Source organism: Adiantum capillus-veneris, chromosome 2, assembly GCF_014529385.1.
Source record: "Adiantum capillus-veneris isolate H3 chromosome 2, ASM1452938v2, whole genome shotgun sequence".
Taxonomy (NCBI): domain Eukaryota; kingdom Viridiplantae; phylum Streptophyta; class Polypodiopsida; order Polypodiales; family Pteridaceae; genus Adiantum; species Adiantum capillus-veneris.
The window spans coordinates 153,992,321-154,004,441 of NC_140932.1; the positions used below are offsets into that span (position 1 = coordinate 153,992,321).

General features: G+C 38.8%; 1 pseudogene; it reads right to left on the reverse strand.

Moving 5' to 3' along the window:
• Positions 1-7,745: 7,745 nt before the first annotated feature.
• LOC147463887 (calmodulin-5/6/7/8 pseudogene) lies at positions 7,746-8,219 on the reverse strand (annotated as a pseudogene).
• Positions 8,220-12,121: the final 3,902 nt, after the last annotated feature.

The window sequence follows — 12,121 nt, forward strand, 5'->3', positions numbered from 1 at the left end:
GTACTAAGTTTTCTCTCTCTCATTGTCTTATTTTAGATGGATCTTCTTAATTGTCTAGATGAACTCTCAAATAACTTTGTACAAAGAGTCTTTTTCAGTTATGCGGTTGGATTCAGTATCCATTGGGAATTTCAAAGGGGACTAGAGATTACCTTGTTCCCAACACTTATGTAGCATGGGAGTTATATATTAAATTTCAGCTTGAACATCGACACAAGTGCATGATAGGTTTACGAACAACCCACAACTTTGGGTAAAGGAAAAGATTTAAGAAGGCGATGTTAAAGTGCAAGGATATGTTCTTTACCTTAACTTATGCTCTCTTTTGGACATACCGAGTCGTGAACTCATACTTAGTAAGAAGGCCCTTATGCTAAACCAAAGATACGGCTTTTGTGAGAAGGTCATAATCAGAGTGTGGAAGAAGTCAAATGGCGGCAACCAATTCTATTATGTACCCCATGATTGGGTTAATAGAGTCTATGGACCTATTCTCAAATACAATCCTCACAATGTTACCATTACCTTTGATGACTACGAGAAACCAAGGTGCATTAGTGACTTTGCCCAAGCACAACCAATAGCAGTGAACTCAAGTAGATACTTCTACATGAATGATGTAAATGAATGAAATTCTCATGTAAACTACTTTAATGGATTATCACCCAAGGATGTATCACCGGGGGAAGAATGGTACGAAAAGAAAGACATGACTTTTAGTGCACAAGTTGAAGTGTTAAACTTTGACACCCAAGATATGAACAAGTATAAAGGTAGAACCACAATTGTAAGAACCAAGAATTGGTTCATAGGACCCTTTCATATTTATGTATCTCCCTAGAAACACTATGTATCTTTTTGGTCTTCTGGGGTTATAAAAATTTGATTTTGATATAGCACATATTGTTTTGAAGATATAATACTTGAGTTTGAGTCTTAGTTTTCATATGGGGTGTGTGTGTACATGATTGACCATTTACCTCGAGGGATATGGGCGGATATACTCTCTTGCCTTATGGTGGAAAAGCATTTTCAAACTGGAGTGGAAGTGCAAAGGCTTGTCACTACCACGCACAACGGGGGAGAGAAGAAAAGGTTGATATCTACGGATTTCATTGTACAAAATACCTTTCGAGCTTGGTATCATTATGTTGCAAGGAACCCCGAGTTTAGACCACCTCAACACAAATCCTCGCTTGTTGGGAGTATTGAGTGGATACAATGTAAGTTGGGAACGGAGATTGTTGTTACTAATCGAATATTGTACATAAATGCTTATGAACTTACCCTAAGACCGACAAAAGAAACATGTATGGCTAGAAACATACTTCCTTTAGTAATGGCTACGGGATGCTTTCACATTGTTATGTTTAATGTATGGGGACGATAATGCAAAAAAAATGACCGACATTCCTATAGTCTAGGTGCTTGGGAGTTATTCCTTGACTTATTTGGGAAGTCACTAATCTATTATCCTCGCAATGTAAAATTTTTATACAATGCCTACAACAGACCTCAATGCCTTGCAGATTGTGTAGATATTCATAGCTCAGTAGGATGGGACACACCGGATGTGTTTTCAATGGAATCTGCTTTCTTCGATGACTACTTTGGGTACATGAAGGCGATTATTCACACCGAAATGGGGGTACCTGTAACAAACAAATCTCTCACTCAAGAATGGTATGACGCACACGCTAACAAAGAAATGTTCTAGCCAAAGATCGTAAAGGATTATTGGAGTCAACCATCAAACATACTCAAGGAATGGGACAACTATACTCCATTGGTGGAAGGATGTCACAATGGATATTTCCAAGTGCATTATGTTAGAGCCACTAGGACTTATTAGAAACTTTTGAGACACCTTCAAAAATCCAAAGTTTTGTGATATAGAAATTGGGTTAATTTACTCATTGTTCTTTCTCCTATTTCTTCTCATCTTATCTTTAAACATCTATTCTATTTGATTTAAGAACTTCAAGCGGAATATAATATTTTCCTAAGTGTGACCTTGGTTGATATGGTGCAGTAAGTTACCATGCCTCCTAGAGGAAATGTGGCTGCTGCTAACACAAATGCGCCTATTGTTCCTCAACACACCATCATCGATAGAGACATCGATGCTATGCTTTGCAAGTCTCAACCTGGGAATTTTAGCAGGGAAGACAAAGATGTAGACAAAGTTCTTGAAGATTGAATTGAGTGCATGGATGACTACTTTGATTTGGCTCAGTCATTAGCGGTAAACAAAGCTATCATCACTAAGTTCAAACTAGAGAAAACAGCCAAGCATTGGTGGAGAGACCATTCCACCGAAAACAATGTTGATCCTAATGCTGCAACTTGGGATTATCTTAAGACCCAACTTAAGAAGAACTATCAGAACAAAGTTTATCATTCATATCGTATGAATAAGTTTCTTGACTGTACTCAAGGGACCAGAGATCTGGAATCATATTACCAACATTTTAAAACCATTTTCAGTATGCTCCAGCAGGGATGACTCAAGAGGTCAAGGTAGCTCGATTCGTGTCAGGGCTACATAATCCTATGAAGACTAGACTTCAAAGTCTTTGTCTTACGAATTTTGCAGATGTCCTTGATGCAGAAAAACCCATTGAAGTAGAGTTATCTACTACCGAAAAGAGGAACCAGAACCTGTTCTGTTCATGAAATCAAAAGACCTCGTCCCGAGGAGGAACAAAGATCTAGAAATCCACAACAAAGAAGAGAGAACTTATTACGTATGAAAGATAGATAGGAACATTTATGTTAGGGATTGTCCCTTTAACAACTCAAGCTTCACAGGATTGGTGGACAATTATGAACATAGAAACTTCAATCCGAATCATAATTTTGGAAACTTTAGACCCAGACCATTGGCAGTTCAGAGGAACTTCAATTAGTAGATTTTTAACCAAAACCAGAGACAACCTCAAAACCAGGGGAATTTTAGACCAGACAATCCACCTTTTGTTTGAAATGGACCACCTGTCAACAATAACAACAATGGAAATGTTAACCCACCGTCAACTTTGTTCAGGAGGAGAAGGGAATCAAAGACCTCAAGGGAGACCTCAAGCTAACAGAACTCAAGGGGCTAGAGGTGAAGGAGATAAGGAAAATGCGTATGTTCATGCTGCGATTGAACATGAGGGAGTGAACGAACAATTTTCAGTTATTCAAACTCCAACAGAGTATCAAGGTAACCATTTTACCTTATTGATTTATTCAGGGAGTACACATTCTTTCATATCTCCTAAGTGCATCAAAAACCTCATTTTGCTTGAACACCCTGATATAGACCTTACAATAGAATTAGCTACGGGTAGGAAGGTTAGGTCTTCTACTCCAATGGGTAACTTGAATTTTGTTTTGGATGGTCATAATACTTCTGCAAACTTCAGAGTTTTACCCATAGGGATTTACGATGGACTTCTAGGAATGGATTGGCTTAAAGCCAATGATGCTCACATACATTGTAAAGATGCTTCATTGACTTTCAAAAATGACAAAAACTATAGAGTTACAGTTACTGGGAAATGGGAAAAGCCTAAGCTCAAACTAGTGAACTTTACCAAACTTATGAAGAGTCATAGGAAGAATGAGAGAATTTTTGCAGTAAAGCTGAACCCTAAAGAGAAGAAGATAGATTCACCTGAACCCAAATGGATAACAGAATTTGATGATGTATTCTCAAGGAACTTTCACAGTTACCACCCAAGCGTAATGTTGATCATGCAATAGAGTTTACTCCAGAAGCTCAACCAATTGCTTGTAGACCTTACAAAATGTCAGTACCTGATTTTACAAAACTCAAGGAGCAATTAACTCGACTCCTTAACAAGGCTTTATTCGACCTAGCATTTCTTCATGGAGTACTCCTGTTCTCTTTAATCAAAAGAAGGATAGTACTTTACGTCTTTGTATTGATTATCGTGGATGAACCAGGTAACAATCAAGAATAAGTATGCAATACCAAGGATTGATGAACTGCTTGACCGATTACATGGATCTTCTATCTTTATAAAGATTGATCTTAAGTCAGGTATTACCAAATCCGAATCAAGGAGGAGGACATACCAAAGACTAGATTCAATACTCGTTTTGGACATTATGAATTTACAGTTATGCCTTTTGGACTTACTAGCGGCTCTTGCAACTTTTAATCATCTTATGACCAACGTGTTTTGAGTGCATCTTGATGATTTTGTTCTTGTATTCTTTCATGATATCGTGGTTTACTCAAGAAACAGAGAAGAACACGAATAACATGTGTGGTGAGTACTTGAACTTCTCCATCAAAATCAACTTTATGCCAAACGTAGCAAATGCACCTTCTTCATTGAGAAGGTGAAATATTTGGGATTTATTGTATCCAAAGATGGTGTTTCTACTGATCCAAGTAAGATCGAAGCTATTATAGCTTGGCCTACACCTAAATCAGTACGAGAAGTACGTGGCTTTCTTGGTTTAACAGGATGGTATCATACATTTATTGAAGGTTATGCTAAGCTTGCATCTCCATTGAGTAATACGCTTAAGAAGGCTAAAGTGTTTACTTGGAATGAACGTGCTCAAGCTAGTTTTGAGAAACTCAAAGAAGCTTTTGTGAATGCTCCAATACTACAGCTTCTAGACTTCTCAAAGACATTCACTGTGCTCATTGATGCAAGTGGACAAACAATTGGTGGCGTTCTGTCTCAAGAAGGAAAACCAGTAGCTTATGAATCTCATAAGTTACGTATACATGAGTTAAATTATCCTACACATGACTTGGAATTATTGACCGTTGTGCATGCTCTTAAAGTATGGTGACATTAGCTTCTTGAAAGGAAATTTGAACTACATACCGATCATAAAAGCATGAAGTGGATCTATACCCAACCTGATCTTAATTTGCGGCAACGAAGATGGATGGAGTTGTTATGCGAATATGATTTTTGAATCGAGTAAAAACCCGGGAGGAAAATCTTGTGGCCAATGCCTTAAGCAGGAAGAGTACTATAGCGGCTATCACAACCTCTACTACTTCTTTAATTGACCTTATTTGAGAAGGTATGACTCATGACTCATATTACTTAAAAATACAGTACTTGATGAACCTAAATAATTACACAGAGAAGCAGGAAATGCAAATCAAAGGCTTTCACGTTGAAGGAGATGACCTTTACTTCGATAATTATCTTTGTATTCCAATTCAAGGTGGAAATATTACCGAAAGCTCATGATATAACCTATAGCAGGACATCCAGGATACTTTAATACTTACTCTACTATAAGAAAGAGTTTCTTTTGGCCAGGACTAAAGCATGATGTGTTGAACTGTGTTACAAGATGTTTATTATGTCAACGTATTAAAGCTGAACGAATTTGATATCCCGGTAAGCTTCAACCTATTGATGCTCCACAAATGAAATGCGAATGCATATCCATGGATTTTATTACAAGACTTCTTACATCTCTGGGATATGACTCTATTTTTGTGGTTGTTGATATGCTTACAAAAATGACCCATTTATTCCCAGCCAAGACAACATTTACTGCTAAGGATATAGCTTAAGTCTTAATGAAAGGTGTTTTCATGTATCACGGTTTACCTCGACAAATAATTTCTGATTGTGATGCTTATCATCCTCAAACTGATGGGCAGATAGAAAGAACAAATCAAATCATTGAAGACATGTTGAGAGCTTATTGTATGCATGAGCAGAGTAAATGAACTAGAAACTTGTATTTTGGTTGAATATGCGTATAATTCGTCATTCCAACACTCAATTGGAATGTCTCCTTTCCAAGCATTGTATGGACAAGAGTGTCTTACTCAGCTCAAATGGACAGACCCTCTCATACAAGTTCAAGCATCCAAACAAATGTTGGATGAAATGCAACTACAAACAGATCTTACACGAAAGGATGCTCAAGATATATAGAAGAGATAGCTGATCCAAAATGATCTGCCAGACTTTTTGAAGATGGTGATATGGTATTTTTGAGGGTGAAACTCAAACATAATTCTTTATCAATGGGTAAGTGTAAGAAACTAACTGCCAGATATTGTGGACCTTTTGTAATCACAGAGCGGATAAATGATCAAGCTTACAGATTCTTGTTACCACCACACATAAGGGTACATGATGTTTTTCACGTTAGCTTACTCAAGAATTATGTACGTGGTCCACAACATATTCTTGATGATTCTCTATTATCTACATCCATTGACAGATCTTTTGAAGTATACCCCGAGGTAATACTTTAGAGTAGAACCAAGCCACTACGTAATGAGGAATTTCAAAGAGAGAGCGAGACTTTTCAAGCAAATCAAGAATCGAGCAAAGTAGTCCAATTAAATCCCAAGGAGCTTATGTTTCCCTACCATCTCTAATAGCATTTTAGACTTGATTAAACATCACTGTCTCTTCAAGAACTCATCCTAAGAACACCCATATAGAAGCCATCTAAAATGAAGTTTGAGTAAGAAAGAATGCAGAAATCAACATGTTAGCACAATGAAAGAAATTAAAATCTCACGGAATTCAACAAACATGGTCCACACTATGTAGTATTTTGCTGATTAACTATCCATATTCTAGAGATTGTGGACTAAAACGCTCCATACTACAATACCCTTTGTAGCCCAATGATGACTTGGATAAACATCGATAGCCAAGGGCATGGTGGTTTAGGAAGATTTAGAGAAGAACTTTGGGTAGAGAGAGAGAGAGAGAGAGAGAGAGAGAGAGAGAGAGAGAGAGAGAGAGAGAGAGAGAGAGAGAGAGAGAGAGAGAGAGAGAAGGCTTGCTCTTCTTAATTTCATACCTTTTGCACACATCGTCTTGCCGCTTTTTTATGCACTAGTGGTTGCCCGTATTACTTAGTCTTTGTGTCCACCAATCTCTTGGGTTTGCACTGGCTGTAGTGTGCCAACTTGTCCTCACTATAGATGTTGCTCCTCTATGTTTTTCGTAGTTTAGCAAGATTCTTTGAAGAACTTAGGGCAGAGAGAGAGAGAGAGAGAGAGAGAGAGAGAGAGAGAGAGAGAGAGAGAGAGAGAGAGAGAGAGAGAGAGAGAGAGAGAGAGAGAGAGAGAGAGAGATAGAGAGAGAGAGCCTAGCTTTATAGCTTTGAAGCCACTAGAGGCAAATCCACAAACCTAGGCTGAAAGCTAAGTGATTGGAACCAATGGTGGTTTGGACAGAAGGTGGCCAAGGGTGGCTAAATTCAACACGCTCACGACTTGCTAGGATCTACATGTAGGGTCTCTCTCTGTCTCGCGCTATGTGTGTGTGTGTGTGTGTGTGTGTGTGTGTGTCAAGTTCTTCCCTAGACTCTCATCCAATACATGGTGTTCTTACCTCGACTCTCCTCTAATATGTTCAAATTTTGGGGCATTCTTTCTTTCCCTTGGAACAAGCTGTATTGCGATCTTCTACATACCCCTCCTAGTTCTTCTTAGGAAGCTAAAGACACTCTGCCGGTGGGCAAGCTCTTCTTAACCTTGCACCGACTTGCCCCCCCTCCCCCCCCCCCCCCCCCCCCCCCCCCCTCTCTCTCTCTCTCTCACACACACACACACACACACACACACACACACACATAAAACGAGGCAACAATGAATAAATTTCATTTTTAAAGTGTATAAAAATTCAGACCACTATTGCTCTATATGATGGTGGATTATAACAACAGAAGAATGGTGATTTGAATTTAGCATCGTTTAAGGTTTACACGTGTCAAAAGCACTACTTTGAGAGAATCATCCTCATAGATTTGTCATAATTCACCTATCCATCACCATGAACATCTTCCTCTTGAGCCATTTCAACAACCTCTTCATCTATCAACTTCTCTCCTAGATTTGGCTCATGACTCATCACATGATGAAGCTCTACAACACATAAATACGCCCATTTTGGTCCTTATCGAAAACCTTGAATGCTTCTTTCAACTCCTCCTCAAAGTCGGTATCTTTCATCTTGCGAGCCATCAAATTCAAGAACTAAAGAAAATGGCTCATCCCATTCCCGTCCGAATCCACTTCATTGATCAACTCTTGTAGCTTTGATTCTACCAATTTTTGTCCAAGTGAGCGCATCATAATACAAGCTCTTTGGTGGTGATATTGCCCTCATTGACATTGCTATCTTTTGTTGGTAGAAGAGATTGAACGCTTCCTTGAACTCCGAGATCTAGTCTTCGCTCAATTGATCAGCCATCGTGCTAAAGAAAGCACACATATAAGAGGATAGAAGAAAACAAAAGAAAGCACGGGGAGACGTAAGAAGAAAGATGATGACGAGTGGTGAGTTGTGAGGTTGAGGAGGAATGATGAGTTGTGAGGAGCATGATTGTGCCTCCGTTTGAGCTTATGAAGGTGGACTGTGGGGGTCTTTGACTTGAATCCATCTCTCTCTCTCTCTCTCTATCTCTCTCTCTCTCTCTCTCTCTCTCACACACACACACACACACACACACACACACACACACACACACACACACACACACACACACACACACACACACACACACACACACACACACACACACACACACACACACACAGATCCAAAAACTCCTGAAAACAGCCCACGGTGCCGCGAACTGTTCTTAAGGAGTTTTAAAATTCTTATAAGCAAACAGACATACTCGAGGAGAAGTTCTAGCCAGGTGCTTTCCAAGTTTTTGCTATTTTCTAGATATTCTGCATGCAGGTCTGCAGAGACTTGTGTTGATCGTCCACTACAACATCCACATTTGCTTTTATGAATTTTTCTGTTCTCTCAGAGTCAACATTTTCTTTTAAACCCCGTGGATTCAAAGGCAATGTGTGTTTGCTTGCAGAGCATGCCGAAATGATGTCTACATAAAAGGGGTCTAAAAACTCATGAAAACAGTCCGCGGCACTGTGGACTGTTTTGAGAAGTTTTGAAATGCTTATATGCTCTCTCTAAAGACAAAACTTAGGCTTCGCTATCCATCATCCCTCCTCCTGCTAACCAGACCTTAGCCTGAGAAAGTTTGAAAGCAAGCATGTGTGCGGACAGATCAGTCCCTCAAGCTCAGACACGCATACGCGCACGCGCACGCGCGCATGCACACACACACACACATAGAGAGAGAGAGAGAGAGAGAGAGAGAGAGAGAGAGAGAGAGAGAGAGAGAGAGAGAGAGAGAGAGAGAGAGAGAGAGAGAGAGAGAGAGAGAGAGAGAGAGAGAGATTGTTTGGCTATAACATCGGATATTGATCTCTCCCAAGACTATACTCGGCTAACCTGTTCATCGCATGCTGCTGGCTGGCCCCTCTCCAAGCCCTTGCCGTATCTAAAAAAGCCTGTTGCTCCCTATGCCGTGTCGTTGGTCTCCATTTGGCCCGCCTCCTCCTTGTATGCTGCACAGCTCCACCCTTTGCCTAGTGCCAACCTTTCTTGCTTCTCTCCTCGCCTACTATTTACCAGTTGCCCATTGTCGGCCCTCGCTTCGCTAATACCCCTCTAATTCGTGGAAATTCCCAAAATAACCCACAAATTTCAAAAATTCCCAAAATACCCTTTATCTATTTTGGTTGGATTGTTGAAGATTTTTATCATCTTTATTTCTTTTCGACAAATGAGATGCGTTTTTGAGTGCTTGGCATCTAATTTGACACACATTACCAAAAAAGGCAATTATGTCTAAAAATAATGAGTCATTTCAACTCCAAAGCCTACATAACCAACTCGGATGCTAGTTTTAGCATATTGTATGATAGACAATCAATCTTCTTATGAAAAGCTATGAATTTTATTTTTTTGGAGAAATTTAGTCTCACAACCAAGGGTAGTTTGGGAATTTTTGAAATGTGAGGGGTATTTTGGAAAATTTCACAAATTAAAGGGTATTCAGGTAATTTCCCTTTTATTTTTATGGATTACCCTTTCACTTTCAACGTAGATACTGCTGAACAAGAGTGTAATCCCATTTGTGAGGCAACATAGCTTTGTTGATGCAGGTGGTTTTGTTGAGTTCCCATTAATTTCGTTGTTGTGAACGTTGGAATTCCACAAGATTCTTTATGATGAATCTAATTGGATTTCATAGGCTTGTGTCGCATGGGATTTCAATCGTCAGCTTTCAGTACTTGCGCTTGTGCCCAACAACTCATGAAGTTGCATGAAGGCTGAGAGAGAGAGAGAGAGAGAGAGAGAGAGAGAGAGAGAGAGAGAGAGAGAGAGAGAGAGAGATGACGCCTCTCGGTTGCTTCCTTGCAGTCTGACAGGCCTAGACTGAAGATGGTAAAAAATATCCTAATTGTTAGTCTCCAATAAAGCAAAAGTTAAAGATCTTTAAAAGTTTTTGTGGGTAGTGGAATACATGTTTATTCCTTTTAATAAGGAATAAGATAAAATTGGAGACATCTACTAGGGCAATTAGTGTCCCGCAAAAAATGTACAAACTTTGGTAGACAGCAGCCCAAAGAAGATTTTATCCATCTTGTATCAAAATTTTGAAGGAATCTTTAATTTTTATTAGGGCGTAAAATTCTATCAAGTTCTTTTGTCTAGACAAGTTTGAAATATGACATAGATTCCTCAAAAATTCACCAAAGGTAGGCATTTTTGTGATACCTTGAAGAGAGAGTGAGAAAGAGAGAAGGGGAAGCCTCATTGGATTGGTACACAACCCTGTAGTGTAGCTCTTTTCTAGTTATCAAGAAAAAGAGTGTAATTTTAATTTCATTCATTTTTAAAGTGAATTTTCTTCTTCAATCTAGTTTGGTTTTTTAGTTTCAAGCTAGCGATAATGTCTTAAAGATTATTTTTTCAAAAATCTCTAGTACCCAATAGTGGTAGATACATGTAAACAAGTTGCATGGTAGTCTTCATGTGGTATAGAGTGCATTTTGAGCCTTTGTATAGATATGGGATGGTCTCATTAGGTAGTTGAGCCTTGTAGGAGAGTCATAGGTTCTGATCATCACAGCTCCACAAAAAATCAAGAAGAGAGAGTGGTGATCAGAGGTGTGCCTACACTTGGGCTAGCAGGATTTACATGCTCCATTTAGAGTGACCTATTGTCATCTCATATGGTAGAGTTTGAACAAAAGTCATCCAATTATAATAATGTACCTATCAGGCACCTATAAGGCATGTAATGTGTTACAACCATGGGTGCAGACCCTCAACAAGGATAGAAGGGAGGATATATCATCTAAAAATAGTGTTCAATTGCTTCAAGTGTCATGTCTTTATGATGGGTCTTGCTCGGTTTTACCAGTCGCTCGGTAAAGTCTGCTCGACGTATGGTAAGACTCTACGTAATCGACCTATCATTGAACACCTTGTTAAATGGTCAACGTATCCTCGAGAATGCAACTTGGGAACGTCATGATGTAATGAGACTAAACTATCCAGATTTCATGTCGAGGTGAGGACACCTCGAATTTTTTAAGTGTGGGAGGATGTAAGATCCCCAATTTTTGGGTCTCTTCTAAAAATAAGAGAAATAACTTTCAATATCTATTTTGCAAAATTTTGAATTAAGATTCTTGTTTGATAGTATTGGAAGGTTCTAAATGGAAAAAGCAAGGTCGTTTCCATATTCCAATAGGTTAAACGGATGTTTGGTGCAGTTTTGGAAAAATCCATTATTTTTAGCTTTTTTATGCTTTTAGGTGCTTTTTTTGGTTGCAGAAAGCAAAGTCGGATCCTTAATCTACGTGTTCTAGCGAAGCTATGGTTCAATTTTATAAAAATGTTTTTTGAGTGCTTTTTACGTTATTTATAGCTTTTCATGATTTCTAGTGCTTTTTAGTAAGCGGGCTCGCTTTCTTATTCCAGTGGACAAGAGGAACCCGTGGTTCAAATTTAGAAGATTTTTTTTTCTACGCTATTTTTAGCTTTTCGTACTTTTTGGCGTTTTTGAAAATCAATGTGCTTTTTATAATGAGCTAAACATAAAAATATTGATTTTAGCCTCGTTGGATTTAAAAATCATCATCCGGAGCAAAAAACGAGACCAGATGGGATTTTTACGAGAATTTTTTTTAGAAAAAGCGGTACCGTCAATATGTCGGGATAGTACGGAAAAGTCATAATTATGTCGGGACATTACGATGCGGCATAATTTAGCTACGGTTTTC